The 27,994-nt window shown below is 38.6% G+C and overlaps 1 long non-coding RNA gene across 1 annotated transcript in view; it reads right to left on the bottom strand.

Annotated features, from left to right (window-relative positions):
- The window catches only part of LOC138160454 (uncharacterized), a 65,267-nt gene that overhangs the window by 12,646 nt on the left and 24,627 nt on the right, over positions 1-27,994 (bottom strand). The window contains exon 2 of the long non-coding RNA XR_011168148.1: positions 3,493-3,616. This is a non-coding gene — a long non-coding RNA (uncharacterized lncRNA). The remainder of the gene's footprint in view (positions 1-3,492; positions 3,617-27,994) is intronic.

The following is a 27,994-nucleotide window of genomic DNA, read 5'->3' on the forward strand; positions in this document are numbered from 1 at the left end:
ATCACTGCTTTAACTGGGCAATGCTCCTTGGTTGGAGGTGGAGGTGGGGTCACGGTGATGTACGTGTCTACCACAAGGTGGCAGCACTATGCAACTGTTCATGAAAGGCCCTCTCCCCCAGCCCACAAGAAGTCCCCATCCTTGGGCAGTGTTCATTTCAATTCTGCCTAAGATAACACACAGACATGCCTGATTAACTGGGACCACTTGGATCTTTGGAAAACCATACTGTGAAGATGATAATAAAGAATATTTAATATTAGTGAATGCTTTTGGTTTTTAACATGTTTATAATTAATTTAGGGATATTTTTCTATCCACAAGAGACTACTTTATATAAATTCTGCATTTAGCCTCATATGAAACAGTACAATTTTTTTTAAAAAGGTCCATTTTCAATACGCACAACTTATTTACTGCCTTGTTTTTGGCTTCCTAATTGGTGTATCTGTTGAAGGAACATGGAATATTTAAAGTCGTGAAATGAGAAGGGGGGTGTAAAGGTAAGGGAGTATGATAGTTATCTTCAGGTACATGGAGGGGTGTCATATAGAAGGACTAGATCCGTTCATTACAGAAATAGAGTAAAAAACGAGGAAGCCATCCATAGGGTTGTAGATTTTTGACTCAATAAAAGTAGACCTTCCTAAGAATTAGACTGTCTGTAAAATGGAATGGGTTACCTCCTGAGGTAGTGAGTTCCCTCCCTGTCACTAGAGACATTCAATCAGAATCTGAAGGGTCACTTCACAGGGAAGACATACAAATGATTTATGCTTGAGGGTGGGATTTGGGCTACATGAGAGCTAGAGCCCTTCTAAGTGTAAGAGCCTCTATTTCTGTTCTTATTACCTTCCGAAATTACTCTAGCTTTAATAATACTGTTCAGTCATTCAGGATTTTGCGATTCATATTCAGAAAGTAGAGACATGAATAGGTTCACACAGGAAGAGACTTCCTTTAACCCACCAATAGACTGGAAGACCTTTACAAGTAGACAGCTTTTAACAGAAGGCAAAATGGAACCATCTAAAGCAAGATAATTTGGTACCCTGCAGAGTGGAGCCAATCAGTAACTTTTAAAAAATACAAGCACATTCCTTGGTCTCCCCTATGAGCACATTCAAAGAGAATGGCATGGAGAGGTATTCCATTTTATCTCATGGTGGTCTAAATTTTAAGAGAAGCCAACTGATTGCTCAATGAAGCAAAATCACTGTGACAGCTGTGAGGAACGTGTTTCTGCATAAGAATGATAAATACAGATTGAGAGGGGAAATTCCCATGTGATAGACACAGGCAGAGGTTGCCAGGGCCAACTGGTGAACAGCTCTGTACCAACACGCATGTGCTGCTAGTCCCCTTGAGGAGCCCTCCTCCATCTTTAAGAGAGCTTCAGACAAGCTTCGTTGGAGACCCCAACAAATTAGGGAAAGAATCAACTCCAGCTCTGGTGGCCCTAAGTCTACCTATTTCCTAACATTCTATGGGAGTAAACTCAAATCATATCATGGGGAGAAGTCCCTCTGGTTTAGGGGAAAACAGGCATTTATGCTTTTGGGGAATCCTACTGATTTACAAACAGCAAGTTCATTGCAAGGTCTAAGATCTTCTCTGCTGCCATAAATACATCTGAGGGAAAGACCCCAGACAGATTGGTCCAACACATAGCTATGGGCATCCTGTTCTGACACTTGCGCAGTAAGCAGGGGCACCAACAGTTCATCCTCTTTTCTGGACCAAATGAACCTCCTGGCTTAACCTTTTATATATATTGTGCATAAAATTTGTATGTGTGTATGACCCACACACATATTAAGAGGGAAAGAGGGCTGGACAGACAGACAAGGACATGCTATAAATGTAGTTGGCTACTTTTAAAATTTAGACCATCATGGGATAAAAAAAAAGAAAACCTCTCCACGCTATTCTCCTTGAACGTTTAATTTATGGGAGACCAAAGAACATATTTATATTTTGGAAAAGTCACTTATTAGCTCTACTCTGCAGGGTACTGAATCCTTTTCTCTTAGATGGGCCTATTTTGCCTTCCAGTAAAAGCTGTCTAACTGTAAAAAAGGTCTTCCAGTCTATTGGTGGGTTGAAGGAAATCTCTTTCTCTGTGAAGCCAGTCATTTCTCTACCCTCTGAATACCATATAATAGATTTTTATAAACCCTTAACAAGAGTTTCATGCCATTTATCTCACCACTCCGAGGCAGAACTGACATAGAAAGGAGGAATTATTATTTTTTATGAATAGGTGAAATCTGAGTTCAGCTCTTACTGCTGTCTTATTTCTTGGAAGATCGGCAAGGGTAGCATGACCTCACGATAGAAACAATGACTTCCCAAAGAGAAAATGAAAAAGGAATGGAGACCTAGTTTTCCCCTAGGCCCTGCTAATTTCTTAACGCACTTAAGAACCCTTCAGGCTCCAGTAAAGATTACAGTATCTTTGGTGACCCAGGGGCAGCCTGTGTGTGGGTCTCCCTGCTAGATTTACAATGTGATACCAGATTTTTAATGATGACTTTCTCACACTAAACATCATGAGTTTAAGAGCTTGTTCTGTGTGATTACAAAGCAAGTGTTGTTCATTCGTAGAAAATCAATATATGTTTTAATACAAGAGAGAAAGCGCAACAGGGAACTGCAGGAGTCTTTGAATCATGATTTCATGAAAGCTCCTATTTATGCAGTACTTTATAAGCCAACATGCTACGTAGAGAACACAAGGAAAATCCCTGAAACATTTGTTAAAACTCCAGCTTCATATATCAAGTTGATAATTACGGACTTCTCTGGAGGAATGAGCACACAGGGAGACATTTCAAAGAGATAGCTTCTTTTAAAGCCATGAATTTGCTGCTTTTAAAGGCTATTTTAAGGTATAATAGAGAAGCAAAATGTTGTACCTGCTAAATTGTTGCAAATACCTCTGCCCCTGAGCCCTGTAGCTACATAATCATAAAAGAAGATGGCTATGCATTTTTTTCTTTTCTAGGGTTTTAAAGTAACCCTAAAATATGTGATCCTAAATATATTTTTCACTTCTTTCAGCTGTCTGGTAACTGTCCTAGACACAAACTCAGCACAGCTTGGTCGATACAACCTGGAGCATTTTAATAGCTGTGCCCTTCTACTCCTGGAATAAGACAGAGTATTCTAATCTTTTTTTCTTACAGACATATCACACCAGGCTACAGTCTAGGTTATAATAATAAAGTGTTTAAAAACAGCAGTGGTGGAAGATAATCGTGCCTCAAATTGGTACCTTGGGACAATCTAAGTGCACAGCACCTCTCTCTCTCTCTTCCCCCCTTCCTTTTACTCTCTTTCCCTCCTTCCTTCCTTCCTTCTGATAAATGCTTATTTCAATGCCGATTCTGAGGCAACAGCTCACCCAGAGTTGGCCAAATGATGCCATGGGAATTCCTAAAGGTAATCAAGCAAATAAAATCTGTAAAGGGAAACTTCTGAGTAACACACCTTGTGAACATGCTGCTCTGACCTCTTCTTTTAGCTTCAAAGAATCTTCTGCTCGATTGTGTAACTCATAGCCTCGAAAAAATCCAGGCAACCCTGCCAGGAGCTTCTCTGCATTCACCTGTCCCTACAGGTAGTAAAGATTAGAGGGATCAGAACCACAGTGTTTATAAAACTTCCCTCCCCCACCCTGTGCCAAGTTCGAAGTTCATTTTCTTATTCCTAAAATGGAGGGAGTGGTGATTAAAAGAACATTTAACTACTCCAATGAAGGAAGCACACACCCTTGAGGAAAAATAGCAGAAGATGAGACATGCTTACAACAATGTTTCAAAAATCTGGCTACTGGCACAAACACCACAATAGAGGGGGAAACAACAGAAAGCATAAGGCTTATTATTTTTATCTGCACTTGCTAAACCTCGTGACTGTGTGTACTCCGGTCGCTAGGAAAAGAGAGGGTACTTGAGAGCAGATTTCACTCCCAAGGAGGAAGGCACCTTGCCTCTTCTGCTTAAGATTTCTGACCTGTAAAATACTTTAAATTAGAAAAAGGACCTTGATGAAAACCACCGCAAAGCAATTTCCTTTGAATTTAGCAAGTTGAGTACTTTGTGATCAAAGACATTATCTCATGCACTTCAGTGACCTAGTACAAGTATGTATTTTCAGGGTTATTAATATACTTATTCTAAATTCCACCAAGTTGCTGCATTTATCACCAGTATTTCTGTCTCACTTTGGTCATCCAAAGTGGGTTATGTATCTGTGGCAGATAAAATGAGAACAGATGCAGGTCCCTGCACTTGAGTAGTCATCCCTGGTCCCTTTTTCCATCCCCTTTTCAGCAGAACACCAACCTAAGCCCCCCAAAGTCAGGGGGAGCACATTACAGCTTCAGCTTGCTGAAATACTTCCCCTTTCCCATTTTTCCAAACAAGTCCACCTCCTCCTCATACCCCCAAGCTGGCCATACATAGTTGGTTAGTGTTTGGGTGGGGAGGGTCTTCTACAGAAAAATGGAGAAGAGTGTGAAGAGTGGTCTGAAGCCATAATGAATTCATTTGTGCTTTAGAAGAGGGCTCTTCCCCCCCCCCCAATGAAAGAGCCCTTGGGACTGTAGCAAACCATCCCCACAAAAAGTGACATTTCTCCTGTCCCGTACACATAACTTGTGGCACCCTAAAATGATTTTGTGTTTACTAAGCTTTACTTTCATTGAATATTCTTTTATCATCCCATATAATCCATAACATAATAGTAAAGGAGGAATCTGAGAGAAGGTTCTAAGTTGGGGCAAGGACTCCTTCCCCATTCTGCTCCCCACACATTTCATGGAAGTAATCACCTCGTCCTTGGTCCCTTCTTCCATCCCTTTTTCAGCAGAACACCAACCTAAGTCCCCCCAAAGTCAGGGGGAGTACATTACGGCTTTAGCCTGCTGAAATACTTCTCTTTCCCATTTTTCTATACAAGTCCACCTCCTCCTCACACCCCCAAGCTGGCTATAGATAGTATATATCTTACTTAGGATAACCTGGGTTTGTTGTTTTCTGAGAAGCCAGAAGCTGGAGGACAGGTCCATGGTCTAACCAACTAAGCTCTTCTTACGGCTGAATTCACCTCAGTGGGAAATTAAAAAATATTTCTTACTTCTTCACTTACAAGCTCACCCAGAACAGCCTTCCCTATTGAGTCAGGAACCCTTCAAGGCTTACATGTGGAGCAGGCTGAGCACCTCATCCGAAGGCTTTTAAGTGTTTAGGAAGCGCCGCCTTGGGTTCTCACCTTATTCCTCCCTCCCTTGGGCACACACCGCCTCACTGGGTTACCTATCTGTGGCAGATACAATGAGAACAGATGCAGGCCCCTGCACTCGGGCAATCATTCAGACTGAGCCCGGTGCGTCCGAAGGGCGCTGCCAGCTCTCCCCTGCAGGCCCTCGGAGCAGCACTGTTCCAGACTGTTATTAAGCTCTGTTCAACTGTTTAATTACACAGCCATTCAGCCGCTCCTACATTCTCTTACTTGCCAACCTAATTAGCCGCCCACTCACATACTCTCTTACTCACTTTCTCATCCGCCCAGGCACACATACCTCCCACCTCATTCACTTTCTCACTCACTAACCCAAGTGTGGGCTCATAGCCTCCATTTGCTCATGTATGTTATCTGAGCCCACAGACTCCTCAATTACCCACTACAGCACAAAAGGAATGGAAGCAGCTGCCTTGTATGCCAGAGCATACAAGAAGCACTCTGTTAATACCTTCAAGTCTAAAAAGAGTTATTTTACCACATATCCAGTTTAAAGACTGTGTTAGGACCTAAGGAGTAAGGACTAGAAAGGGGGGAAAAGTGGGGAGAAATTAAATTCACTAAATGCTCCCTCTTAATCTAGGAGACTAATATCAAGAATTTCCTACCTTCATCGACAGAATCTAGGGCCTGTTCAGACTTATCTTGGAAATGTCAAAGGTTTTCTTCAATCACTCCCAAAAGAGATAACAAATTTCTGTATGTTGACACTGTATTTACATATATATGCTGATCCTGATTCTGTTTAGGAGCTTGACTATAACATGATCCCTTGAATCTATAAAGGTCAAGGTACTGACCCCAGCATCAGAAAGGCTGTGTGTACATTCTTAACTGTTTTTCAGTAGTGGGGATGTGTCATGTTGGTCATGATGGACACGCCAGATAAGTTGCTCTAATGACCAATAGAATGTCAGTTGGAATTATGGGCATGGTTAACAGTTCTACAACAAGCCATAGCAAAATCTCTCATTCTAGTACAGAACCTACCACATCTTGATTTCAAAGCTTATTCAAAGATCCAAATAGGGTATTATCTTTGGAAAATACATCTGTTACTTAAGACATTTGAAAGTAGAACTGATTAAAGGTCTGTAATGGAAATAACAGTGATGCAGGGTCATTGTGTCAAATGATGTACATTAAGACTCAAACTGTGGAAGATATGGGAACTCATCTCACATAACAGGAATGGGGAAGAGATGAAGAATATACAAACACGGAGAAAGAGGTAGGGTGGGGTAGAACAGACATCACATAAGGCTCACTTTCATCTGAAATGGACAAAAGAAAGGTGAATACACACCTCAAATATGGTGAAGAAATACATGAGACTCAGCAAAGAAATAGGTGGGGATGTTGGGGTTAGAAGGGAAGATAGGACTGGTTGAGGGATTAAGCATAAGCAAGACAATATTTGAGGATGGAATATGAAATGAAGATAAAAATTAAAGAAATAAAGAGTAAAAAAATCAGGACTGAAAAATACAGAGGAAGAGAAGAAAAGCAGTCAAGAAGAAACACCATTTCAATAACATACCTTTAGGGTTAAACACTTTCCCTTTCTTTTAACATTTTTTTTTTTAATAAAGAAAGGCTGTGGGGCAAAGATAGGAAAAAATACAAGATAGGATGAAGTGAAAACCACAATTAATAATGATAGTCTGTAAACATGAATGAGATGAACTCACCCACAAAATGGAAGAGAAGAATGGAATGGATTAAAAAGCACATTCCAACAATACAGTCTTTACAAGAAACAGATACAAAACAGAAAAATCCACATGGTTAAAATTAAGGGCTAGTGCAAAGTCTACTACACTTCAGGTAAAATTAAAAAAAGCTGGAGTAGAGATCAAGACTTCAGATAAGGAAAAAGTAAGAAAAGACATGGCTAAAAGAGATAAACAGGGAAACTATATTATGCTTAAGATCATCAAAGAGAAAACATAAATGCCAGTATTTGCTATTTACACACCAAACATCATAGAATCTAAATATTTAAAAGAAAAGTTAATTGAACTGTAAGGAGAAATAGACAGTAAAACTACAATAGTTGGTGATTTTGACATACCCCTTTCAGACCTAGACAAATCAAGCAAAAAGATAAACAAGAAAAGTTAAAAACCTGAATAGAAATTCAGAAAAGTCAGATATGATAGATATCTGGTGATTTCTAAATGAGAACAGAAAGAAGTGCATTTATTTTTAAGCTGTCCTGTTATCTTTATAAAAAATGACAAGGGAATATTAACCTCACTTGAATGTAGAAAAACAGAAATGCTAAATATAGCCTTTACTAACCTCAATGACAGTAAGTTATATTTGATAAAGGACCTTTGATTAAAAAATTAAAAATGGATTACTGACTAAATAATTCAATCCTAAAGAATTAGTGGGTTAAAGAACAAATCATGGAAACAATATTGATAAAAAACAATCACAACAATGAGATGACATATCATAATTTTTGGGGTGCAGCTACTGCAGTCTTTAGGGGAAAACATCTAACTAAATAATTTCATCAACCAAAGAGAAAAAACAGACAAATTAATGGGGTATACAACTAAAAAATTCCAGAAAACTAATGAAAAATTCCAATTAAATGTCAAATTAGAACTTGTGAAAATCAAAGAAAAAAAGTAAAACTGAAAGCAAAAACTATATTGAAATGGCAAAATTAGGAACCTTTAAAAATTAAATAAAGTTAGTTGTTTTGAGAAGAAAAATTGTTTCAGATTAATAAAAAAAGAAATGGATTATTTAAATAATCTAATATGAGAACAAAAAAGTTGGACAAGTCTAAAATGAATTCCCAAAGGGGAAAAAACAAGAAAAAATGGATTTGCAAATGAATTTTTTTGGCCATCTGATAGATAATTAATTCCAATATTATGAGTTATTTGCAAAAAATAAAGAGGAAAAGAAGGGATCCTATTCAATTTCTTCTGTGACACAAATATGGTCTTGTTACCTAACCCAAGGAGAGACTAATCAGAGACAGAAAACTGTAGACTCAATATCCCTAATGAATACTGTTGCAAAAGAAAAAAATGTTAGAAGAGACTACTACAACATATTGAAAAAGATACTACAGGGCGGCTAGGTGGTGCAGTGAATAGAGCATCAGCCCTGGAGTCAGGAGGACCTGAGTTCAGTTCTGGCCTCAGACACTTAATACTTACTAGCCATGGGACCTTGGGCAATACACAACCCCAAATGACCTGCCTTTCCCCACTCCAAAAAAGAAAAAAAGAAAGAAAGAAAAGAAAAAGCAAAAAAAGAAAGATACTATACTTTGATTAGTTGGATTTTTACCAAGAATTCAGGTTGGTTCAATAAAAGGAAAAATATAAATATCACAGATAAATGAATAACACAAAGTAATAAAAACTACATGGTCATATATTAATAGATGTTAAAAACCTTTTTCACACCATTCAAGGACCATTTTTAAAATGCTAGTTATAATAATAATAAAAAAGAAAATAAGATAATAAGCATAGGCAAAGAGGAAACAAAAAGATTTTTGCAGATGACCTGATGGTCTATCTAGAGAAGTCTAAGTAATTGACAAAAAAATTAGCTGAAACAATAATTTCATCAAAGTTGCAGGATATAAAATAAATCTACACAGATTGGCTAACATGACAAAACAGGAAAATGATAAATGTTGGTTATGTGGGAAAATTGGAACACACTGGAATACATTGTTGGTAGAGCTGTGAATGGATCCAACCATTCTTGAGAGCAATTTGGAACTATGCCCAAAGGATGATCAAACTGTGTATACCCTTTGATACAGTCACACCACTTCTAGGTCTGTATCCCAAAGAGATCATAAAAATGGGAAAAGGACCCACATGTACAAAAATATATACAGTAGTTCTTTTTGTGGTGGCAAAGAACTGGAAATTGAGGGGATACCCATCAACTGGGGAATGGCCGAACAGGTTGTGGCATATGAATGTAATGGAATACTATTGTGCTATAAGAAATGATGAACAGGCAGATCTGAGAAAAACCTGGAAAGACTTATATGAACTGATGTTGAGTGAAGTGAGCAGAACCAGAAAAACATTGTACACAGTAACAGCCTCATTGTGTGAAGACTAAGTTTGATAGTTTTAGCTCTTCTCAGCAAGACAACTCCAAAAGATTCATGACAGAAAATGCTATCCACATCCAAGGAAGGAACTTGGAAGTCGAAATGCAGATGGAAGCATACTATTTGCTTTCTTTTTGTTGTTGTTTTGTTTCTTCTTTCTCTTGATTCTAATTCTTCTTTACAACATGACTAATTTGAAAATATGTTTAATATGAATGTAAAAAAATAAAATTAAGCCTATGTAAATCATAAGCATATCTGGATTTTGCCAATAAAACCCAATAAGAAAAGATAGAAAAATTCCACTAAAATAACTATAGACTGCATAAAATATTTGGGTGTCTATCACTATATTAATACAATGATAAAACTCTTTTCAAAAATACAGACCTAAGTAAATGGAGAAATAGTAACTGTTCCAGGTTAGGCCATGCCAATTATTTAATAAAAACAACAATATTATCTAAATTTATGTATTTATTTATATCAAACTACCAAAATATTTCTTTATAGAACTAGAAAAAAACATTATAAAGCACAATTAACTTTCCTGTGAGCAACAGTGCAGTGGAGAGTGCCAAGCCTGGCAGCAGGAAGACTCATCTTCATGAGTTCAAATCCAGCCTAAGACATGTACTAGCTCTGTGACACTGAGCAAGCCACTTGATGCTTTTTGCCTCAGTTTCACAGCTGTAAAGTGAGTTGGAGAAGGAAATGGCAAAACTACTCCAGTATCTCTGCCAAGGGGTCATGAAGAGTTGATCACGACTGAAAAATTTTGACTTAGTAACAAAAATGCTTCTCAATGACAGTGTCTCTTCATTCCATTATTGAATAGCACCAATTATTAGGAAGTTCTTCCTTCTATTTTGTTCAAACCTATGTCTTGATTATTTTTACACACTGGTACTAGTTAGGTCATAGATCATAGCATTTTAGAGCTGGAAGGGACCCAAGATATAATCCAGTCGCAAACTCTCACCTGAAAGGCTAACAGAAATGACATGTAGAGTAAGCCAGTGCCAAAAAGGAACTAGTTCAAAGAAAAGGTCACAGAGAAGGATGAAGTCATCAGTTTGGAGGGGCTGCAATGTAGGGAACTCAGGAAGCAGTTCAAGTAGCTTTCATGAAGCTCTGTAACAGAAATATCCTTTGTCAGACTATGAATTTTGATTTTTGGTTTGGAAAAATATGCTTACCTTAGGCATAGGTGACAGAGTGATTAAAGAGGAAATATTCTAATTTGGCCGGAACCCATGGTTCCAAAGGAATTTTCAAGGGGCTAGAGTGAGAGAAGTAAATTAAGACTTATCGTATTTAAAGTCAGGAAGATCACAGCATTCATGGAATTTAAGCTGGAAGACACTATAGAGACTGTGTGGTCCATCTACCTCATCTTTTTTACAGATGTGAAATCTGAGGTCCAGCATAGTGAAATCACTTGCCCAGAGCCACATAGGTAAGAAAGCAGAGGCCCTGGAATTTGAAACCAGGGGATCTGATTCCAATTCCATCATTTTCTACTACATCTCAGTATGTGCCAGGGGCACGATGGAGGAGAAGTCCAAGGAGGGCAACCTGGTGGAGTTTTTCTCCAGAGAAAGGTAAAAATCCAGGAAAACAGTATTTGAAAAAGAGTGATGCTGGGAAGACAAAGGGAACTTCAGAGGACAGTTCAGGTGACCAGAGAGAATGATGTTCCTGCTCAAACCAGCAAGAGTGCAACATCCTCTAGAGTTAGGACAGGTGCTGACAGCCATTACCAAAACAATCAATCAACCCTAAGAAAGAGGCACAGAACCTGATAAAGCCACAAACATATCACGTTGTACGTTTCAACAAGTCTGAATCAAACAAATTAGCAAAGAAAGAACAAGAGAGATTCGATCTACACACCCTTCCAGACATGCCTGAAATGTTCTAACCTTTGGCTTTGTTTCCTTTCCTTCTGGATAGTTGTAGTCAGTACCGGTGCCAGTGCCAGTCTGACTGTACTGACTTTGCTCTTTATCATTTCATGTCCTTTTTTTCCGTTCTCCTTTGTAGTCTACATATTTATCATTTTTATAATAGCAACATAAAATTCCATTACACAAATGCACAATAATTTATTCAGACATTCTCTAAGCATTTGACATTTAGATTGTACCAAGTATTTGTTATTACAAATTGAATGACTATGAATTATTTCTGTACAGAAAGGTCCTTCCTTTCCTTCCCCTTTCTCCACCTTTTAATGTCATCTTTATGACGAAAAGGCAGAATCCTAATTTTGGACTCTGGAAGACCTGAGACACTTGATAGCTGTGTGACCCTGGGCAAGTTATCCAATCACTTTATGCCTCAATTTCCTCATTTGTAAAATGAGAGGGCTGGACTTGATTGCCTCTAAATCAATGATCCTCTAAGTCTTAGCAATGAAACCACTGGGTCAAAAGACATGACTAATTTTTTTACGTTTCTTTTCAAAGTCTGCTGACTGGAATAAATGTTAAGAGGAAGGTGAAGAGAGAATTAGCTACATAACTTGGGATCTTGCTGACCTGGTTGAATTAACTGATCTCATTTGAACGAATCCATTCCCTCCATCCCTTGGCAAGTTGAGTTTCATGAGCTGTTGAGGGTGACCAACCTTCAGCTAATGATGAGCCTTGCTTCTGGGATAACTGATCCACCGACAAGAAACATTCATTCTGTTATCAGGCCCAACTTGGAATCTTTTACCTGCAAGGGCTTAGAGCCTTCAGGACAGCAAAATCACCTCTATACTCTATATACCTATGTACTTGGGACACAAAGTAGCAAAATAAGCTTGTCACCTCTATACTACTAAATAGCATGAGTTGGATTTAAAATCAAATAAATCCACCTAACTCTAAGTCCTGTGTTTTTTTAAGCCTTCACAATATCATGTTGGTAGCTAGTGCCCATCTGAACTGGAAAAATGAAAATAAAAACTAGGTAATGACAGATTTATTTGATCTTAAATCTAACCCATGCTATTTAGAAGTTAGTAATATTTTTCCCTACATGCATTTCTTTATACTTTGCAATGAAACTTATTTTGTTACTTTGTGGTTTAATTATACAGTTTAAAAAGTTTTATTAATTATGCCTTTTATTTCCATATTACATTTTTTGGGGAGGGAGATATATATATATGCCTCCTACTCTCTCCCAAGGAATCCTGCCTTGTAATAAAGAAAAACAATTAACTGAAATTAACTGACACATTATCCTCATTGAATGGCACATGCAATATTATGAGCCCATAGGCCATCAATTATCTATAGAAAGTAAGGAAGAACATTTTGTTATTTGTTGCGGAAGTTAAGATGGATCATTACAATTACTCAAAATTTTGCTTCCTTTTAGTTTTTTAAATTTTTGTTTCTGTTTACATTATTTTAGTCATCATGTATATTGTTCTCTTTGGTTCTGTTTACCTCACTGAGAAGCAGTTCATACAAATCTTCCCAAGTTTCTCTGAACAACTCACATCATGTTTCATACAGTACAATGATATTCCATTGTATTCAACAGAACACAATTTGTTCAGCCATTCTCCCTTTTGATTCCAGTTTTTTGCTACTACAGAAAGTACTGCTATGACTATTTTGGTAAAAATGGAGCCTTATCTTCTTCTTAACATCTCTGAGGGATATACTACTCAGTATCACTCACATGGCTGTAACAGCATCTCTCTGAAACGTGTCCCCTTCCCGCTTGGTACCTTACTACTAGAAGGATCTGGCACCATCTATGAACAAGATGATTGTACCACATACTCCCTTATCCAAATAATTTGTATGCAGACACCCAAATACATATGTGCCTCTGATATATATATATATATATATATATATGCATATATAAAACAGACAAACAAGATTGGTTTCAGTATGAATCCCAAGGAAACCCAGCTTTTTATCCAGAAAAGTATGTTATCTCTTACTCTTTATTTCCATGAGTCTAAGGGAAACCCCATGAATTAAAGCAGTTTCACTTCACAGAAGTTAATTTTAGTTTTAAAATTGGATGTGGATGAAGTTAGTGAATCAAAACTTGTAAGAAAACCATGGTAATAAGACATACATTTGAAATGAACTACCAGTGGGAAAGCCAGACTATTATATCAGTATTCATTATATTAGTCAGAAGAAAGAACAGGTTGACTTGGGTGAGATTTAAATGTCTTTCTTACTCTTGGTAAAGTAATTCATAATCATGCAAACCAGAGAAACTCAAAGCTCTAGCATTTACTTGTAATGATTAGGTCAATCTTATGTCAGACGTCTGCATTCACATCCACTCAGAGCATGAGATAATCTCATAATCAACCCACAGCTGCCTAAATGGTTTGTTTAATCAGAAAAACTTGGTTTTTAAAAAATGCTTTCTGTTCAAAAGAATCACTCCTCTTTTAACAAAGCCTGTCATGGCCAAGCACTGTGTGAGGCACTAGGAACATAAAGACTAAAGTAAAGCAGTCCCTTCCCCCGAGGAGCCTACCATATATATCAACAAGTCTATTCAAAATAAATACAAAGTAAACTCTTTTTTTTGATGGTGAGAGGGTGCTAGCAGTTAGGAGATCAGGAAAGCCTTACTGTAGACAATAATACTTGAGCAGAGTTTCAAAGGAAACAAATGCCAAGGGATTTGTCATTATAGTAGCTAGATTCCCATAATGATGTCTTATTTACCTAGGATCAAAGTTAATAGGTACCTTTATTTAAACCGAGGAAACTGTGTCCTAGAGAAGTTAAGCCATTTGTCCAAGATCACATGGTTTGCAAATGGTAGAGAGAGGATTTGAACTCAGGTCCTGTCCAAATCTAGTGGTTCTCCCACAATACCCCTTTCCCCCTACACTACAATGCATCCCTACATAGCATTTTTCAACTAAATTTTATTTTTTTTTAAACAAAAATAGATTTTCCTCTCTTTCCATGCCACTCTCTCCACAACTAGGGGTGGTGGGGGTAGAGAAGAAAGACTCTTGAGAAATTTATTATGCAGAATCAAAGTGAATTTCAGCATTGTTCATGTCCAAAATCGTCTCCTTCTGCATCCTGAGTCTATCACCTCTCTTCTATATGACATTTTTAGGTTTAGAAAGCACTTTTCTCAAAACCACTCTATGAAGTAGAAATATTATCTCTATTTTACAGGGATAAGAGGAAACAGAAGCTTGGAGGCAAATGGCTCACAGAGACCCTAAGAGGCAGAGCCCTGATGAAATGTACTTCTCCTGACTCCAATCCCACACTGCTTTCACTCCTCTGCTCTCCCTGTAGTCTATCCTTCTCAGTTTGCAGATGAGGAGAATGAGGCAGAGAGGTCCTATGTACCGTATTTCTAGGTAGGTTTCCATCTAAAACAACTCACAAAGTCTCTGCATAAATGAATTCCCCCTATACCACTGTTCAGGGGCAGATAAGAAGTTTTTCCTACACTAAAGCCTTGCAGCAAAGGGAAGTGTGAATTACCAGCCCAAAGTCAGACAGGAGGCTGGGGACCGTGCTGGGTCTGAAGTTCTAAGTGCTAAACTCTTGTTAAGCCTTCACCTTCACATTTTAAAATGTTAAAATTAAAAGAAAAAACTTCCAGGAAACAAAAAAGAAACGGAAAGAACCCCCAATACTGTGTACGTCAACAGAGGAAAAATTGATCTAGCACAATTCACCCAATGAGCAAAGCCAGAGCTGGAAAGACAGTAACAGACAGCAGAACCCACCCATCCCATCTGGGGGAAGCTGCTCCTGCAGCTGGGACGTAAGGGGCAAGGGGGGCCTCCTCTTCCTGGTCTTAGATGAGAAGGTTTGTGCAGATTCATACACTGTGAGAGCCAGAAGCCGCTGGCCCTGGGTGTGGATCTAGATCTTCCCATTTCCGGCTCAATGTTCTTTCCAATGTTTCATGGGTTCTTTTCACCAAAACTAGCCACGGCTTTGCTCTTACTAAAAACAGCGAGTGTAGCCCATTACTCCACTAAGATCCTGAGGAAATGAAGAGAATCCTCTGCCCGGGCAATGTACGAGAGGAGGAGAGAGGTCAAGTTCTAACTTTCCAGCTGCCTGGAGACACTTGGGTTGAGCCCGTTCATTTTAGAGATGGGGAGTCCATGGCCTGATGCATTTTAGTGGCAGTGCTGATATTGCCTTAAATTACTCTTGATAAGTGTGAGCAGACAGCTTTATGTTGTCGCTGGTGGTGTCTCACTCACCATACCCTTTCTGTACTGCATCTTGGGCAAAATGTAAAAGTAGTTTTCAAATCTTCAAGGTGTCTGGGTTCTCTGAGATAACACAAGTCTGCTGCTATTTCAGCAACCCGTGAGTGGAGAACACTCAACAGAATAACGAAGGTAGTAAGGGGTGTGATTTCAAGGTGGAGACGAGATGAAGGGGGAAGAAATCACAGGAAAGAATGAGGGAAACTAGGAAGGGATAATGATGGTGATGGCAACAGTTACAGCAGAAAGGAAGAGATGAGTATAGGAAGAAGGCTGTAATTGCTGCATTATACTTCTACATCTGAGAGAGTCTAAGTGTAGTTTTGCTTGTAATAAGAAGTCATCTGGAGGTCCTCTACGAGTCTGGGGATTCCAAGATATTTATTTGTTCCATTTCAGTCACTTTTTAATCAGGAAACATCTTGAATCAGTATGAATCAATTCTGTCTACACAGTAGTCAAACTTCCTACACAGATTCAATCGATGTTAAGGGACATAAGATCATAGTCTTATCAACATTTTCCTCCCAGTAAATGACAGAAAATCATCAGATTCACTAAGATACTGGTACTGTCAAGCTCATCTCTTAGACAGGAATTTTCCCAACCCTGAAAGCTAATCATTCATAAACTCTACTTGAATTGGAGGAATTTTCAAAGGGGAACTGTCATTCAGGTTAGACAGAAGGGTTTATGGGTCACAAGTCTTTTGCCTGATAAATTTATGTGTGTGTGTGTGTGTGTATGTATGTATGTACATATGACCTAAGAGTATCAGCTTCCTCATCTTGAAAATGACATGGGTCACCCTGGTTCAGGCTACTGGTCTTCTCTCCATCCCTTCAGACCATGCTGGAGTTAGCCAGCTGTCCTGGATCTCTAATGTTTCCCTGAGTCATCAAAACTGAACCCTATGTTGTAGCCAGAAATTAGAGGAGGCCTTCAGGTCATCCTAGTTAAAGTTCCTCTCTCCAGGGTGATTCTGAAATTGTCCAGCATACAGGGTGGCATGGTTCTTTTTTTTTCAGAATTTATTTATTTTTAGTTTTCAACATTCATTTTTACAAGATTTTGAGTTCCAAATTTTCTCCCCATTTCTCCCCTACCTCCCACCCCAAGATGGCAAGCATACTGATGACTCCTTTCCCCAGTCTGCCCTCTCATACCCCCCAACCTGTCCACTTAACCCCTTACTTTCTTGTAGGGCAAGATGGATTTCTATACCCCACTGACATGGTTCTTTTACAGCTAGTCAGTGGTCTGATATCTCTGATAAAGTGCATTCTCTAATAAAATTATTCACTGGTTGTACCAAGAACTCCTTTGGGCATGTAACATTATTTCAGGAGACACTCTACTGCTCATATCAATTTTTATCTTGTCATTTCCCATTATTCTTTACCAATTAGCAAGTTGTGTCTCCACGCTCCTACTTTCCATCCTTTCTACCCAGAGGACACTGGACTATTATATATTTCTCAGTCTATGTCCTTCACTTCCTCCCTATTTGTTCCCATGACTCTATTACAGTTCCACATTCGTTTACTGCCAAACCTCACTTCCTTTTGATTGTCTGGCTGTGAGACTCCTCCTTCCTCCTGAACTATGGAAGACCCTAAGTGGTTCTTCTACCCACTTTAGGAACCATTCCTTTAGTACAGGTAGGGGTCTTTTTGATCCAGGAGCCAAGTAACTCTTCTACAAAGCACGACACCAGAGTTCTTATGTTGCTTCAGTCCTGTCTGACTCTCCACGACCCCAATGGAGTTTTCTTGGCAAAGATACTGGATTGTTTTGCCATTTTCTCCTCCAGCTCATTTTACAGATAAGGAAATGAAGCAAACAGGGTTAAGTGACTTGTCCAGGGCCACAGAGCTAATAAGTATCTGAGGTCAAATTTGAACTCAGGTTCTCCTGACTCTAGGCCATATACTCTATCCACTGTGCAAGATATTAGAGAAAAAGGATTTTCTGAAGCAGAGACAACATTTATATAAAAATTCTAAACATATAACTGGAGTGCTTTTTAAAATAACATTAAGGGGGAGGCTAGGTGGTGTAGTGAATAGAGCACCAGGCCTGGAGTCAGGCGGACGCGAGTTCAAATATGGCCTCAGACACTTAACACTTACTAGCCATGTGACCTTGGGCAAGTCACTTAACCCCAACTGCCCTGCCTTTCCTCTTCCACAAAGCCAAAAAAAGAAAAAAAAATAACATTAAGATCCTCTCCCTCGTTCAACTGTACTTTTTTCAGTGATTACTATCAAGTATGGTCATAAGGTATTCTGTTTGTCGATACTAATTAAGATGGAGGGGAAGTCTGTTTTAAAGAGTTTTATTTCATTTTTCTGTCTTTCAAAAAATACTATTTGTTACATGAGATAACTCTAGGTGGGGGGGGGAGGGAATATTAGGGAAAAGGGATATGAAAAAAAATACCAACAAAAACTTAATTTTTAAGAAGTGGGAAGTCTCCTTCCTTCTTCATAGAGTTTTAGAACTAGAAGAGGCCTAAGAGATCATCTAGTCCAACAATTTCATGGTACAGATGAAGAGACTGGCCAAAAGGGATGAAGGTACAAAATAGCAAAGCCAGGACAGCTTTGAGCCAGGTCCTCGGACTACAAGTCTAATGAGTTTTCCTTTTCTCCGTTTCTTTTTTATCACGAATCAAACAAACACAAGAGGTTTAGGTGACTTGTTCAGGGTTATGGAGCCATTCTGTATCAGAGTAGAACTGGGACCCAGGAATTCCTGACTTGGTGGCTGACTTTCTACTCACTAAGCCAAGCTGTCTCAGACATCTTATTATAAGATATTATTTCTGCAAAACAAAACTGGCTTCTATGAGCATACTTCAATGAAATTAAAATTAAATTAAAAATAATAAAAATTAAAATTTTAGTTAAAAAATTTAAAAAGGAAAAAAATTTTCCAAAGCAATTTCTCTGTCACTATTTTGTTCATTGTCTCGTTGCCACCTTCTCCCAGAAGTCTTTCCTAGTCCTCTTGTGAGATGATCTCCACTTTACAGAACATCTATCTTGTTTGTACACAGTTGTCTCTCCCATTAGACCATGAGCTCCTTGAAAGGAGGGATTGGTTGTTGCCTGTCTCTGAACCCTGAGTTTAGCACAATGCCTAACAGAAAGCAAGTATTTAATGAATGCTTGCTGACTGACCATCAACCTATCAAAAAATTCCCTTCAGTAATAAAAATTACCAGGGTCTTATTGTGCCCACAGCATGCATCCATAGACCACTTACGTTTATGTAGCATTCTGACAAACAGTCCAGTGTATTGAATGGAGAGCTAGCCTGGGAATGAGGAAGACTTTAATTCAAAGTCTGTCTCTAACAATTTTAGGTTAGATATTTAATGAAATCACAAGCCCAGGCTCTCTTTTATGGTTTAGAAAGCACTTCCCCCCCCCCTTGCAAAGACCTTGTAAGGCAGGCACACACACATTATGCTTATCTTATAGATGTGGAAATTAAGGCTCAGTGAAGTCCAAGGTCACATAATTTGTAAGTGTAGGAAGGAGAATTCAAATCGGGGTCTCAAAGTCCAGTATCCTTTCCCTTTAAATCTTTAGACCTATATTTAAACTGTTGAGCTTAATAAGACAATTATAATACAAAGTGATGATTCCTGTTTTTCCCAAGAGAAATGATAATTCTAATCACACTCTTGGTTCCCTACCACATATATTATAGGTGTTTGTGTGTGTGTGTGTGTGTGTTCATCTTCTTATGAAACACAAATGGAGACAAAGATGAAAATTTCCTATTCTTTGGTATGGTTTTCTTCATCCATTTTTTGTATGATACTCTTAAAAATTTCTGGGAAACTAAATCTACAAATAAGTCAAAGGAAAAGTCAGTTAAAAGTGAGTGTGCTATTATACTAGAGGATAAAAACAATGAATCTGGGAAATCAAAAGATTCCAGTACCCTACTGAAATCTCAGTATCCACATATTAATACCATTGTATCCTCCTGAACATGGGAGGGGACCATCTGGTTCAGCACCTTGTCACTGAGGATTGACCTCTGTTTACTTTCTCATTGATGTAATCTAGTGAAAAAGACTCTGCAACTTCCCTTCAAGACCCACCTAAGATGTTTCATCAGGAAGTTCTTCTACATATACCAATCAATCAACAAATATTAAAGGAGTGTTACCATGGTCAAGTATGTCTAATCAAATTTTTTCAGTTTATATTTACACTCATTTCTTCCCATTTTTTTTTGGTAGATGGAGAAAATGCATCAGTACTCTTGCTTTCTCTAGGCTAAAATCCAACTCTGTCCATTTTTCCCATGAGGCCCATTTCCCATTCTTTTCATTGTTTTTGTTATGATTTTCAGAATCTTCAACAATTTCACCACATCTTTTAAAAAACATGGTGACCAAAACTGTGTACTCTGTTAAAGAGTCTGACTAATAAGAGTACAGAGAAGAGATTATTTTCTGGCCCCCACATGTCATACTTCTTTTAATAGATCTCAGAATCATGTTGGGTTTTTCCTCCATAATAGCACTGCATTACTAACTCATATTTAGCTTGTGGTCAACTATGACCTCCAGTCCTTATCTATCTCCTCCCTCATTGAGCCTAGCCCAGTACTTTTCCATCCTCTACTTATATTGCTTTTTTGGAGTACATGTTCTAGCTGTTTCTATAAAACTTCAACTTGCTTCCATGGGACTATTTTCCTAATGACTGTAGTAGATTTGAACTCCTAGAGTATTTATAACCCTATTTATCCATTTTTTAAAATCCATTTTATTTATCCATATTTGTTTTCTTCTGTTTTCAGATTGGGTTTGTCCATCTCACTCAGGGCTGGAACTGGAACTAGAGGGGCTGCTCACAGGCCTGATCCCACTACTATGTGATCTGGGAGCTCTGGCCGGCTCCATTTGTAACCTGCACTATTCACCCCTTCTTAGGCAACCTGGTTGTCCTCCATTCCCAGGGGCTCACCAGACTGATGCCAAACTTGGTGTGAACCCTCCATCAGCACAGCCCACTGAAGCTCAGAACTCTTGAACTACAGATCTACCAGGCTCAGCTTCCCTAGGAGCTAGGATTATAGGTGTGCAACATTGCTCATGGCCACAAATTTTAGAAAGGGTGGATTCCCATTTCCAAATAATTTAATTACTCTCTAGTCAAAGGGAACAGAGTAAAGCATGGCAAAAATTCTTGCCTAATGTCTTTAGAAAGTGATATCAGATTTGGAGACATATGATTAAATTTTAGGGATCCTGGAGCTTTATACAATAAATCATTAATCATTCCTATTTATTCAATTCAAGTCCCATATTTTTCCCCAATCCTTTCCTTTCCTTAGGCTTTTCACACCCACATAGCAACCATACTGAATGACTTCTCTTTGACCCTGACACCTCCTCTTTTTAATGACAAGGCTAATTCATTACCAAGTAGAAGAAAAGCTAGCTGTAACAGGTCTCACCCTAAAAGAATCTAACTATAAAGAGTAAACTGAAGAAATAGGCTGACATGACTGTTTTCACTTTCTAATTCTGACTTAACTTTTTCTGTCTTGAAGGAAGAATTGTCAACATGGATTTTACTTGGTCACTTCAAAAGTGGAAGAGAAACTCTCTGAGACTCCTACTGTCTTTCAGAAACCGTTCATTTACAAATGAAGTATTGGAATGCTTCTGCCATCCAAGAAGACTAACACAACTTCAGAAAAATGGTTCTTAACTTTTATGAAGAAGGGTATCTGGTAACATCTGTTGCATTAGTAAAAATTATATAATCTGATGGTGGTAGGGAATGAAAATGCAAGGAAATCTACAAAATGAGTCTGATGTATTTTAATGATTTGTGACTGCCCTTCCCCAGTTTCTGCTGAATGTCTATATCAAATACACTTACACTGACTGCTTCCAATACTTTCAGCTTATCTGATTCACAACCAAAACTTCATGGGCATAGTACCTTTTCATATAAGGACTACTAGCTAAATTGAACACCTTTCAAAGAAAGTTCTTTTTCATACAATATTGCCCTGATCAAAGACGTTTTTACAAGATCATTAACACATTCTAAGTAACCAGGCCTAAACTCCTCAAAACCCCACTGTAACATTCTTCAGTTAGCTACTTGCCTCCTTGTAATACTGTTCTCATAGACAACCTCCTGGGGCATTATTCTGTCTAAAGTAATATTCTCCTGTAATCAATAAATGATATGAACTAGTGGGCTTGTAATAATGACTGGTTGTATTATACTTCACCAAACCTGACTGTTGCTACAGTACTGATGTCCCAAGCCCGATAAGCTAATCAACACTAAAAAGTTATTTATTAATGCAAAGATGACAAACAAAAACCAAACAAAAACAAATAGGAAAACTTTTGCCTGTCTTGCTATGAAGGTGCTAATCTATCACAACCAAGGACTTCAGATCCTTCAATGTAGCTATTGTTTAAAAGTTATGTGTTCTTATGAAAATTCTTAGCACCCAGATTTTTCTCCATAAAAATGCTATACTTAGAAGTTTTTCCATTTAAAAAATATTATTTGGGAAATTGGAATGCAAAGATACAAACTAAATTAGAAAAAATTTTTATAGGCTTTATGTGTAAACTTACCACTGCCTCGTTTTCAGCAGGATCATCCAGTGCAGGTCAGATTGTCCTGGACACATAAAACTAAAATTCCACTTGGGGCACCAAACAAGGTTTTTTGTTTTTTTTTAAAAGAGCGAATTTCAGAGCTACCTTTCTCTAGCTCATCTTATTTGCAGGCACACAGATACTGGAATCCTTCAGGACCAACAAAGAAAACCACAATAAGCTGTTTTCTTAATTCCTATGAAATGAGTCAGTAGGTCAACAACTAATCCACTCTGGAAAGAGAACAAATTTTCCTAAATGCACTCACTTAATCTGTACTCTTTTCTCCATGGACTTAAGTGTTACCAATTATTTGTGCGACAGTCCACCTGTTTTTGAAAGCAGCACCCATAAACTTCCCAAATAACACCAGGATGTAGCAAATATCTTCATATCCATAATGAATAGCTTTTAATTTGTACATCATTAGGAGGAAGGAAACCCAGCCAAGGACACGTGGATGAACTTTTTTCCCCTAAAAAAAAAATCTGTTATGCCATTTTCAGTCTATTTCAACCACATCTTCATTGTTTCCACCATGTGAGAGAGCACAGTAATGTTGAAAATCACAAGAGAAACAGCAAACTAGCAAAACCAAAAACACCCCCTTCATCCTTAGAGGAATTCCTGTTTCCCCTAGTACATTCAATAGAGTCAGTAACCATCCAGTCCAGCCACAGTCTTCAGAACTCTGCACTTGCTTCTTCTGAGTTCCACAGCCCCACTGTCTAAGTCAAAAAAAAGCAAGAGTATTTAAGAGGCTGCTAACCCTCTTTTAAATGCATGACTCAAGATGATGAAAATTATTTAGTAATAACCTCCTAAAACTACCACCTACTCACAGCATTCAACATTTCATGCAGCAAGCGACTGACTGCACAGGAAATCACTAGCTACTGGCAATGATTCCACAATTCCAAGAACTCACACTTTTGAGTGTGTACACACACACACACACACACACAATAACTGTCAACAAAAAATTGGGGATACCTTTCTTTCCATATCATTAAACAGATTTTTTTTTAAAGAAAAAAAATTCTGATATTGAGAAATTCTGTCTGATAAAACCACGAACTGAAAACCTGCCATTATGAATTGAGGGATTTCACAACGTTCATTCCAAAAAACTGTGGCTATTCATTTCTGGAAGTGATTCACTGGAAAAGAATCATTGTTGGGCAGTGGGGGGAGGTTTTTGAGGGGATCGTTAATTTCTAAGAGACAGCCTGCAGTCTGAGAATTGAACAAAGACCTCGGAGTCAGTGGCCGCGTGTCTCGGTGACCTCCACCAGCAGCCTCCTGAGTCATCATGCCACAAGATGACACGCCATGACCAATTTCCACTCCCTCTGAATATAAAACTCCATGTCTATATGCCCCTGTACATAATCCCCTGCCTTGATGGAAATTCTCCAATAGATCGTTGAGCTCTCTCCCTCAGCCTTTTATTTTGAGTCACCTGTCAACTATTCAGATGCTAGTGAGTAACTAGCACATGGACATTCACTTCCAGGGAGTAGCTCAGAAAAGCTCGTAATATAAAAAAAAAAACAACATAGGGAAAAACTAGATCTATAGGGAGGGAAAACAACTTCAAAGCCTGAAAAATGAACACCACGGATCAGACAAACTTCATTTTAATCTAGTTTCTCGACTGCCTTGTAATCAAGATAACCAAAAGAGAACAGCATCAGGAAGGAAAAACCCCGACATTTCACAAATGCTTAGACCTTCACTGCACGTGACAAGAAAAGTAATTAGACTCAAGAGAACTAGTCTGGACCTGGTTAGAAAATTAACCCTTGGGTGAACAGAAACAACTATTTTTTCAATTTTAAAATATGGAAATAATCTACTTCATTACATATCAAGTTAACAGAAATTAACAAGGTGCCTATTATCATTTCCTCATATATCAGGAGAAAGGGTTTTTTCAAACTTGGAAATCTTTGTCGTGGGTAGGAAAGTACTTATTAGACCAGTCACGTTAGCAGTGCAGCTCGACAGCTTTCACACTAAGACTCTCTTTGAAACTAGTCACCAATAGCTAAAATGTGATTTTGTATTTCTTGGCTCTGGTTAAGAGAGAAGGTTTGTGTGATATACACAAGGGTAAATTCCCTAGCCAATGTGAGAGTATTGAAATCACCTTGAGGGGATCAAAATTTTAAAGAAAATAAAAACGTAAAATAAAATAATAAATTTAAAGAGGGGGATTAATTATCTTGAAGGGGATAAAAAAAAATCACTGATTAATGCTAAGGAGCTAATTTTCTGGAGACCTAGTACTTTGTATGTAAAAGAAGACTCATTTAAAGTCTCTTAATGTGATTCTTTCTAGCTGATGGCTAAGGGAGGCATAAACTTCTGCTTAAACTATAACTGGATCCTAGTAAAAAAATATAAACGAATAAAATACCTATTATGATACACCACCTTTGGCTCCTTACCTCTGAACTTATGACCTCCATGACCTAACCAGCAATGAAAAGCAAATCTGTCTGGGTGGTTCCAAAAAAGAGTATCCCTAGAGGCACTTGAAGACACCTCTTTATTTGGTGGGTAGGCCATGGGATCCCAGGTGCGAAATCAAAGTTTAAAGAAACCAGAGACCCTATGGCCGATGGATGACTGAAAGAGCTATAAAACCATGGTAGGTCGGCTCAGGTATTGGCTAGCCAAGTATCTACTACAGGAATGCTGAATAGTGGGGAGAAACAAAGGACAACTGAGTGACAGCCATACTTTCTGGCCAGACAGTGTAGGAAAGTGGTGGCAAAGAGACCTGTGACAAGCGCCAGGCACACAGGGAAACAAGAGTAGAGAGGAAGAGCCCTTGAAAGAACCAAGCAGCCCGTTCTGAAAGGGAGGCATATGTGCTGACTTCTCTCCCTTCCCAGCATCCCACCCACCAGTCCTCTAAGGCACATGAACTAAACAGGGCCCTGAGAGATGTTGTTAACACCACAAGGGAATGCCACGACTCGATGAGATCGGATGTTGGTCCTTTAATTCATAACCAAAACTGCCCTGAAGCCTGGTGAGCTAGAAAGCACCTGGGGGAGCTGGCAGGTGCCCTTCGGAAGCATGCTCATGTTCTTCAGTGAGGACCACCTGCCAGATCAGGTGAGAGGGTCCTCAGAGCGTATCTGCACATGGGTACCAGAGCTATCCCTTGGTGTAACAATGATACTTCGAAGGAGGAGAAGGTGGGCATTTGGAACAACTGTTTGCATCTGTTCTCTATTTCCTAGTCACATGCATCTTCAAGTGTATGCAACATGACAGTGACATTGCTTCTGCTCAGGCTGTGATTTTGGGTAGAGGAAGGGCTCCTTCTGAGTATCTGGTGGACAACTAGGCATTTGTTAAAAGGAAAAAGGAAAAACAAAACAATTTGAAAGAAAACACCCACCCTTCATGTAGCATGTACACTCTGCAGTAAGAACAAATCTAGAGTACTTGAACTTAGCTGAGATGGCATTTGCAGGACCCCTCATGGAATTCCTTTTTTTTTTTCTTCTCATGGAAATGCATCTTTCTAACTGCATAGTTAGGATGTGACTGAACTGGACAGAACACTTCCAAGGCCTCCAGGTACTTCCTGTGGTGTAGACACCATTCAAGGGTTATGAGTGGTTTTCATTAGAACCATCATTTGCACTGATGACTCCTCTAGAAAACAAGAAAAAGACCAAACCAAACCGAACCAAGCCAGCAAATATACTGTTTGGCCTCTACCCAAGAGATGTTTCTCAAAAAGTGAGCTGAAGGGTGGCTACAGTGGAGTTTTGAGACAAAGGAGTGGGCAGATGCTGGATCTCATTCCGGCTCTGCCATTTAAGACTCATGTGACCTGGGATCATTCCCTTCACCCCCAAGAGATCCCATTTTCTCAAGTGTAAAATAAAAAATGTGGTGCTCACCTCTTATGCCCACTGCCCCACTGTAGATCCAACCAGGCTGGGGCTAAGGGCAGGTGAAGTAAGCGACCTCTAGCACATAACCATGTAGGGAAGTGGGTGCGTAAAAGGGATACTTAAGGAGGTTTTTTGTGTGTTTGGGCTTATGATTTTATTGTTGGGCTGCCGTGAAAGCTCAGTCCACTGGTGCAGATTCAGAATTTGTCTGTAATCTAGTCTAGGCAATTAGGTGGCACAGTGGATAGAGTGCTGGGCCTAGAATCAGGAAAACCTGAGTTCAAATTTGACCTCAGACACTTAGAAGCTGTATGACCTGGGCGAGTCACTTAACTCTATTTGCCTCAGTTTCCTCATCTGTAAAGTAAGCTGGAGAAGGAAATGGCAAACTACTCCTCTGTTTGCCAAGAAAACCTCAAATAAGGTTAATAAATAAACAATAAATGACTCATTGCAAACTGTTAAGTCTTTTTTGGACCTAGATACTTCAAAGTCCCTTCCAGCTCCAAAATTCTATCGACACTTTTCCAAATCAGAAAGTGATGTTCAGCTTTTAAATACAGCAAAGGCCACTCTCAGATTATGTACTGTCATGTTAGCTTAGGTTTCTAACTTGAAATTTTCTGAATTAGGAGAAGAGGAATATTACAGCTTGATGACTTTTTTCTTTCTAAATAACGCACAGGAAATAGATAACCAAATGATCATTTAGAACACAGATTTCTTAAATTCCCTAGGACATGTGTCTCAGTTTTCAGAGCACGTTAAAATACCCTTGATCCCAGACCTGGGCCCTGCTGGTATTTGTACACCTTAGGTGAGGTGTGGAAATTACTTCTGGTGTGTGGCTGCTTTCTACAGGCTTTGAGCCATTGCAGTAACATAATGTAACAGACAACACAACATTATGTATGTGTCATGGAAAGAACTTTCCAGCATTAAAATCTACATTTGTAAAAATCAACTCTTATCAAAACTGGCATGACCTAATAATGGAGGGCTGATTGAGGGGAAGTTCTGCTTCCAACACACACTTGCTATGGGAAGGGAAGGTAGCAGCATGCATGCAAAGAACACCCAATTTTGAGTCAGAGGCTCTGTTCTGGGTTCAAATTCTGGTTCTAATGCTTACTTCCTTTGTGGTCTTGGAGCTCTGTGAGGCCTATGGAGGTTAGACCTGATGACCTTTCCAGATCTAATTCTGTGCTTCTGAGTTACTTAACCTTTTAGGGCACCAGGCTACTTTTAAAGACTAGATTTGTTGTTGTTCAGTGCTTTTAGTCATGTCTGACTCTTCAGGCCCCCTCCCCAAATACATATATATATATATATATATATATGTATATGCTTTTAGTTATTTGAAAGAGGAACACGAGGTATTAAAATGCCTTCTCTTCACTCCATTTCCCCTCTTACAAAAAGGCTAATACTTCTATTAGAATAAAATTAAATTTACAATTCTTTTCAATGACTCCAACTTAGACACACCTAATGTAAGGAATACCATATTTTTTTTTATCTTTCTAAAATTGTTTTTATTAGTTCCTGTGTTGCTAAATGATAGATCTCACTCAAATATGTACAACTTGGCTAAGAAAACAGTTGGAAAAATTATTTTCAAGAGCTATTTTCAAACAGATCTTAGGTGACAGATACTGAGCTTAAGGGATCTTAAGAGGCAAAATAGTTCAACCTTCTTATTTTACAGATAAAGAAACTGAGGATGAAAGAGGAATGCCATTTACCTTAAAGGCTAA

Source organism: Petaurus breviceps, unplaced genomic scaffold, assembly GCF_028583685.1.
Source record: "Petaurus breviceps papuanus isolate PSGF00001 unplaced genomic scaffold, PetGlider_PUasm1.0 181, whole genome shotgun sequence".
NCBI lineage: Eukaryota > Metazoa > Chordata > Mammalia > Diprotodontia > Petauridae > Petaurus > Petaurus breviceps.